Below are 8404 nucleotides of genomic sequence, written 5' to 3' on the forward strand. Positions count from 1 at the left end.
TTCAAACTTTTCCAACTTCTTGAAGAGGTTAATGTCATTCAGGGGAGCCTCAATAGCTTGTGGAGCCCGAAACCAAGCCTGTACATACACAAGGCAGACAAAATGTTGAAGGCTCGGAGTTCTCTCGCCTCTCGAAGTGTCAAGTGGAACTCTGACCGAAACATGAACACCTGTAGTGAATATAGTGCTTTTGCCATCCATCTGGCTCTGTGCATTGCTCCTGGAGCCATGATCCGGATTCCACGAGGTGGGATTCCTCCCATGTAGATGACAGTCAGTTCTAGGAGTTCACGATAATCATCTCGTGGCTGCTGATCTTTCAAACACACAAGAACGTTTTTGCTTCCAACACAGTGTCTACAGATCCCATTGAAGCCTTCCTCTCTGAGAATTGATCGTGAAGAAACTTCCTGTCCTCGGGGTTGGTGATTATGGCCTCCGAATCTGCATGCCTAAGATCAAACGTCTTCTCCAAGGAGGCCTTGAAGGATGCTTCCTTTTCCTCTTGGGTCGCACCACCCCGCTTTGCACCTTTTTGGAGGCTCCTCCATTCTTCATATAGCCTCTCCAAACGATGGATGCAGTGCTGCTTCGTCGTTGTAGGTAGGTGAGCTTTTTCCCAGAACTTCACAACCTCTTCAATGGTGAGGGTTGCACTCTCCCGGGCAGTGCGATTCTCCTTCTTCAGGTGATGGAAAAACAGGACAAGAGATTGATGCACAGTCGGGAGCTTGCACCTTTGATGGCATCTCCAGAAGTGGACCCAATGAGATACACATTATCCTGAGCCCGAGTTTTCAATGAAACACTGGTACTAGCACATGCCATATATGCAAAATAAGCAAGAATGTGGGTAAAATCCTGTTAATTCTTACTCCACAGGGTCACTCTCTACAAAAGAGCCACAGTCAATAAGTTAGGCCTACATATTACACACTAAAAAAGCATACCCCTGACCCCGGGAACCTGTACAAAACATGCATGAAAATTGCCCAGATAGTGATCATAGGAAGTCTCAAAACTGTATGTATAATATATTGTATATATATAATGTATAATGTGTATTTATGTATATTTATTATTTAATGTATATTTACTATATATTTATTTTTAATATTATATTTAATGTATATATATAATTATGTATTTATTTTGTGTATATACAGCCCAAAAAATGGGAATTCCTATTTTTGCATGGGGGAAAAATTCATCACTGATGTGGCACCCTAAATATTATTGGATTCCATTCAAATTTGGTGTGGTTTCCTTTGACACCGAAAGGAACAAACATAGACCATGTCCCGGAGAAAATCTGCATTTTGCTTTTTTGAAGCCCACCCTAATGTATATATATATATATATGTATATATATATATATGTATATATATATATATGTATATATATATATATGTATATATATATATATGTATATATATATATATATATGTATATTATATATATATGTATATATATATATGTATGTATATATATATATATATGTATATATATATATGTATATATATATATACGTATATATGTATATATATATGTATGTATATATATATGTATATACATATATATATACATATATATATATATATATATATACATATATATATACATATATATATATATATATATATATATATGTATATATATATATATATATATATATATATATATATATATATATATATATATATATATAGATATATATATATATATATATATATATATATATATATATATATATATATATATATATATGTAATATATGTATATATAATATTGTTGCGGATATGAGGACTGTATATTTTTTTGATTGTGTGCTTTATTATTATTATTGTTTATTCTGCGCCTCCTGCCTCCGGAGCTGTGTAAAGGTCAAAGGCATCCCATAATTAGTCCATAAAGCATCCACACCACAGCCAATCATAGAATACCCCTGTTCAATAGTTATATCTTATTCTGTGTTTTAGGGTAAGGCTGTGTCTCCCATTAATAGAAGTACTCCATTGCACCAAGTGAAAGAGATAGATTCCCTTCATTCCATTCCCAAAACCTCCATTCCCCCCTTTTCGTCAATTGCAATTCGCATTGCCAACTGCATGTTGGGCGGTTTTCCCTTCATTCCGCCATTGACCACGAGGCAGGGTTGGGAAGAAAGGCATGTCTCCACCTCGTCATAGAGGGGAGGAGTGAGCCAGCCCCGAACAACCAACCGAGCACGAGGGGTTTGGTCTGAGAGGGCGGAGGAAGAGCGATCGGGGAGGTTCGCAAAGGTTCAAGGGTGGGGCTATATATAACCCATGAGAGACGCCCCCAACCAGAGATGAGCTTTTACAGAGGAGAGACGAGTACAGGGAAGGAACTGGTCGTCAGAGCAAGAACGCGTGGAGAGGTCCATGACAAGAGCTGAGTTGGTCGTCAGGGGTGGTCAGTGGTTGCGTTGTCGTTGCGTTGGAGAAAGAGTGGTTGGACAGACAAAAGAGAGAGGAGAGAACCCGTCACGCGAGAGAACCCGTCACGCCAGGCCCCCCACCAGCAGCATTGGCTTGGCTCCACCAAGCAGCTCCGACCCGCTACCCCGCGCACACGACAGGATCGGTGGCATCGGCGGCCGTCGAGGTCCAGCCCGACGTCCCGTGCGGGATCAAATTCCAGCCAGCTCCGGGCCTTCCTCCAGCCACCCACCTCCTGTCATTCCTGCCTGCAATTTCCATCCATTTGCGTACGTGAGTTTGTTTTGTTCGTGCTGTACTGGGTAGTAACAATAAGTCTGTATAAGCTAACGATTGCACTGTGTCACCTGCGTCTCATGTCCCTGTAAATAAACGTGACTGCTTGCTTCCTACTTATATGTGTAAATAATAAATCCAATTACTCTTCTGTCCGTCTTCTCGTCTTATTCCTTTTCCTCTTTGCATTCGGTCGTTTTAGAGTTTTCCAGATTGGGCAGCTGCGGTGCGATACGGCCAAAGTTTGGGGTGAATCGGGTGAGTTGGGGAAGAATCGGGGGAACTGTTAGGTCGCGGTAATACACCACCGCTCGGTCAATATAACATCTTGTCCGCGACCCGCAACAATTGGTGTCTGGGAGTGAGATACGGACCCGAAGCGCGCTTAACGCGCTCAAAATTACAAGCTGCTGGAAATTTGTGTTGTTTTACAAAAACCCGAATTTTGAAATCGCGCCATGGCTGGTCAAGGCGATCGGATGCCGGTGGGTGAGCTAGAGGAGGGGTTAGGAGTAACCCAGGATCAGAGGGACGAAGTAGAGGAGAACATTGGCAATATGGTTGAGGGGGTATCAGACGCACAAAATGGCGCTCTCGCGCACGAGGTTTCAGGCGCGCAAAAAGGCGCCTCGCACGTGCGCGCGGTAGCCGAGCCCGCTGTATCAGCGGGCTTTAACATGCAGCCGATTGACATGCAGGCCCTCATTGCGCAGCTATAGGCAGCTGTACAGATGAGTATGGGAGACCAAATTGGAGGTTTGAAAAACAGTATGGGGTAATGAGGGACGAATTGAGGGCTGATAGTGAGCGAATGAGGGACAAATTGAGGGCTGATAGTGAGCGATTAGAGGGCCAAATGGGGGTAATGAGGGACGAAGCGAGGGGTACCGGTGAGAAGTTAGACAATAATTTTGAGGGGTTAGACAACGGGATAAAAGAGGTGAAGAATGGGTTAACGGGGGTGGAAAATAGAATGGCTGCCCAGGAGAATCAGTTAGAGGGGGTAAAAAATGGGTTAATGGGGTTAGAAAATAGGATGGAGGACAAATTGCGGGAAATAGGGGAACAATCTGCCCGGGAAATCGAACAGATGGGGAACCAGATAGAGGAGGTGAAAATCGGGTTAGAAAGTAAATTGGATGCTCAGAGGGATGAATTGGGACAGATGAGGGTAGCATCCACAAAAGAGAGGGAGGAGATGAAAGAGGAGATACGACGAGGTGTAAGTGAGGAGGTCTCGGGGGTACGCGAGGAGGTAAAGCGAGGCGAAAAGCGTATAGAGAAAGAGGTGAGGAATAATACGGCGAGGTTACAAGGGGGTATAGAAGATCTGACAGAGGAGGTGGAACAGCTGACGGAGGGACAGACTGAGTTAGTGGAGCAGGTTCAAAGGAACACTGCAGTACTAGGAGGGTTAAAGGCGACACAAAAAGAAATTAAAAATGACTTGATAGTGTTACGTGGTCCCCTCGGTGACTACCTGGGCTCGGTGACCCCCGGACCGTGAGAGGAACTTCGCCAGAAAGTGGTATTATATATGCGCTTTCCCAACGCAATCCCTATGAATTCCACCCAAGAGAAAACTGATTTTCAATGATATATTTCAATGGTAATGATACCATACAATTTCAATGATACAATCAAGGATATATTCCCCGAGCAATCCACCATCCACAATTCACACTCAACAATCAATCCCCTAGATGATTAAGATGGCCATCTTACATACGTGTGTCCCCTTTTGTACTCACGACCCCCTTTGGTCTCTGTCCCTCACAATGTCTCTGGGCCCCTCCTGACCAAGATGATGGTCGGCTTCGCCGCACTCGGGCGGTTGAACGAACCCCGGGTGGACGTTTTTCCACCGGGCATGTATCGTACCGGGAACCACGGCTGCAGCCCCCTCCTGGCCACGCGAAGCGGGTACTGTAAAGCAGGCAAAAGCCACACGCCGCTTGCAACGCGTGTTAGGCCCCAACGTGCGACCCGTACGCGTCTTTGTAGACGGTGCCGCGAACGGTGCCAGACGCTGGGTCGGTGCACGGCCCCACGGCAGCTTGACGTGTCCACCGGGTAGGTACCCGTCCCTGTAACTCCTCTCGCCAGACGGGCTTGGGAACGCCGCTTTTCCACACGGCTCAATATCGATCCCACCTCTCGTTGGAGCGGGGCGAGGAAGAAGAAACCTCGTCGCTTCTCTCGACCTCGTGTCTTTCTTCTTCCGTTTCCGGTCTCTTTTTCCAGAAGGGCTCCTGACCCTCCAACCACAACAACCCTTAATCGACTACACATTGATAAGCAAAGACCTGAATAGTAATTCACATACATTCCCATAAATATGTAACACTCCCCCCCCTTCAAGAAAGAAAGTTTGAACCCAGCGAAAACTTTCTTTGCCGGCCAACTTGGATAAACAAACCAGATAACTCAACCCCCAAATCATCAGTTCCCCTGGGCAACAATTATCACAACTCAAAAATAAAGCAACAAAATTTCACAAAACCCCCAGAGATTTTCAAAGGTAATTCACTCTGGACAAAGCACCAGCAACGACATTGTCCCTGCCCTTTACATGTTCAATTTCCCGTTGGACTCCTGCCAAGCCAAACTCCATCTCATGACCCTCTGACTTTGACTGTCAGTTTCTTGTGAATGAAGGTTAAGGGGTTGATCAAAGATCCAAAGTTAAGCAACTCGATAGCACTTTTTCCGGGAGGCCAAGCCGAGTATTCACTACATGGATGCCTTTAGGAACGTGGAGTTCACGGTTAGTCCGTGCAGGAAAGTTCTCTACATGGACGCCTTGAGGAACGTGGAGTTCACGGTTAGTCCGTGCATGAAAGTTCACTACATGGACGCCTTTAGGAACGTGGCGTTCACGGTTAATCCGTGTAGGAATCTTGGCTCGGCGGCTCCGCCGCATTCAGTGCTTCAGCTTTTCAGAACTTCCCTAATAATTATGGTGGGACCGCCGCTTGTCACTGTAGTCCCATGAATAGCGGTCTCCTTCTCGGCCACTACTTTGACAATCCTTCCTTCGGGAGCTGCCGTAACTCAGGGAGCCTCCATAATAATATTGATTGCGGCCACCACCAAAACTACCGCCCAGTTGTACTCTCCTGTAGACCTCTCGACGCCTACGAAATGCCTTCCCTACTGTTATGGTCCGACCCTCCAAATCCTTGCCATTCCAATTCTTCTCTGCCTCTCTGGCGTCTTTTGTGCTGGCAAACGTGACAAAGCCGAACCCTCTTGACTGTTGCGTTTCCCTGTCTCTTACCAACCGCACTTCCACCAGCGGCCCTTATCTGTTGAAGACAGAGGTCAGAACTTCTTCCTCTGTTTTGAAGTTCAGTCCCCCTACAAATAACTTGGTACTTTTGTCGCCATCCCGAGCTGGTGTGGTGTTATTTTCCCTGCTGGGCTCTTTACCAACCCTCAGGTTACCATAAACTTGACCCCCGGCCAAATCATTCCCGATAACCACAGATACACCCTCTACAGGAAGTGTGGCTTGTAAACTGACGGTGACCGGTCCTGACACCAAATCGGACTCCAAATGGATGACATGAAGTGGAGCACTAACACCGCCCCCGATCCCCTGTAAACGAACACTATCCCCCGTTGCCGTCTCCTCGGACCATGGCAAAATGCCTTCAAGCATTAAAGATTGATGTGCTCCTGTGTCCCTCAATATCCTAACCGGTCTCCGGTTAGTCGAGGCTCCATCCAGTGACACAAACCCCTCTGAAATAAATGGTTGGTAACCCTTTTGATGGCGATTTCTCACAATGGCCATTGCATTTGGAGTCGTACTAGTCGAACTCCCGCTCCTGATTTTCCTTTTTCAGGGCATAACATTGGGACATCACATGTCCAGGTTTCTTGCAAAAAGCGCAAGTAGGCCCGGAGGAAAAACTCGTGGTCTGCCTCGGGCTCCCCGAAAAATAAGTTTGTCTTGGGCCCGTAGCCCTCTGATTTCTAACAGTTGGGGTATCATAGTTGTCCCCATAATCATCTCGAGGCCGCCGCCATGTAAGGTCGTTCTCCGCACCGGGTGTTCCATAACTCCCCTGCTGAAGTCTAGGCGAGGAGTTAGGTTTGTGGACCCCTATTCGGTGGGTTAAGGCATACTCATCTGCCATGGTGGCTGCGTCCCACAACTTTGGTACTTTCTTTTCCTGCAGGTACACTTTGATGTCCTCGTGGACACACTGCTGAAATTCCTCCACCAGGATCAAGTCACGCAATGTTTCGAAGTCTTTCCCGACTCCTTTTGACTCACACCACCGATCAAACATGTTTTCTTTCACTCTGGCAAACTCCACATGGGTCTCACTCTCCCTCTTCCTGGCATTCCTGAATTTTTGCCTGTAAGCTTCCGGAACCAACTCATAGGCTTTGAGGGTGTGCTTCTTCAGTACCTCATAATCTGCACATTGGTCCATTGGTAGCGCCGAATAAATCTCTTGAGCTTTTCCCACCAGCACACTTTGCACTAGTATGGTCCAGGCCTCCTCCGGCCAGTTTAATTGTCGAGCCACTTTCTCAAAGTGTGGAAAAAATTTCGCGACTTCCTTTTCACTGAACGGTGGAACCAGCCTCACATGTCTGCCCACATCCCAGGTTTTCTGGTTAGGTGTCGACCCCGTCAGCAAGGGTGGTGCCTCTCCCCGTTCTCTCATTAACTCCAGCTCCTTGAATTTAATTTCCTGCCGAAGCTCCATGTCACGTTCCTTTAATTCCCTTTCTGCTTTTCTCTCCTCTGCTTCGAGTTCCCTTGCAGCTCTCCTCTCCTCTGCTTGTTTCTCTTCTCTCCTCTCCTCTGCTTTCCTTTCTTCTTCTGCTCTTTCCTTTTCTGCTTTCCTTTCTTCTTCTTTGATCCGTTCCTGGCTCCGTAATTGCAACTCCAGTTTCCGGAGCTCAACGTCTTCTGGTTCTTCGGGTAGCCACTCCCAGGCTAACTCGTCCCATGTTCCTAATCCCACCATAGATTGTATCACCGTGGCCTGCAACTCTGCCTTCCTCAAATTAGTTCGGACCTCCAAGTTAAAATGTTTGGCCAATTTCAAGAGGTCCGACTTTAGTAACGCTCGGAACTGTGCCTCACTCGGGGTTACCGCAAAGTTCTGTGCCACAAACGCCATGGTGCCTATCGTTAACACCTGTTAACCTTCACCCAATACTTTACCCCCAATTTCCCCCAAAATTTACCAATTAATACTTAATTAATAAATTTTAATTAATAAAAATATTATTTTATTATTTTATACAATTTTAGATCCCGGACGTAGACCCAATTGCGAATCCGCAAATCGTAATTTGGACGAGCCCCCAATTCTGTTACGTGGTCCCCTCGGTGACTACCTGGTCTCGGTGACCCCCGGACCGTGAGAGGAACTTTTTTTTTTTTTTTTTTTTTTTTTTTTTTTGTATACAAGGTCGAGGCTCGTGAAAGAGCGAACATTAATCACACAGAAAGACAAACCGACACATAAAACATATAACATAGGGAGCGGTAGACAAGATGGGGAGAGAGGGGGAAGGACACAAACACAACATTTGAGAGCAGGGACCGAGAGACATGGAGACATCGAGAGATCTGAGAGAGGGCGAGGGCTTTGGGGGGGGGGGGGCGTGGGAAGGGGGCGGTGGGAGAGGTATAA

Source organism: Myxine glutinosa, chromosome 7, assembly GCF_964187855.1.
Source record: "Myxine glutinosa chromosome 7, kmMyxGlut1.1, whole genome shotgun sequence".
Classification (NCBI taxonomy): domain Eukaryota; kingdom Metazoa; phylum Chordata; class Myxini; order Myxiniformes; family Myxinidae; genus Myxine; species Myxine glutinosa.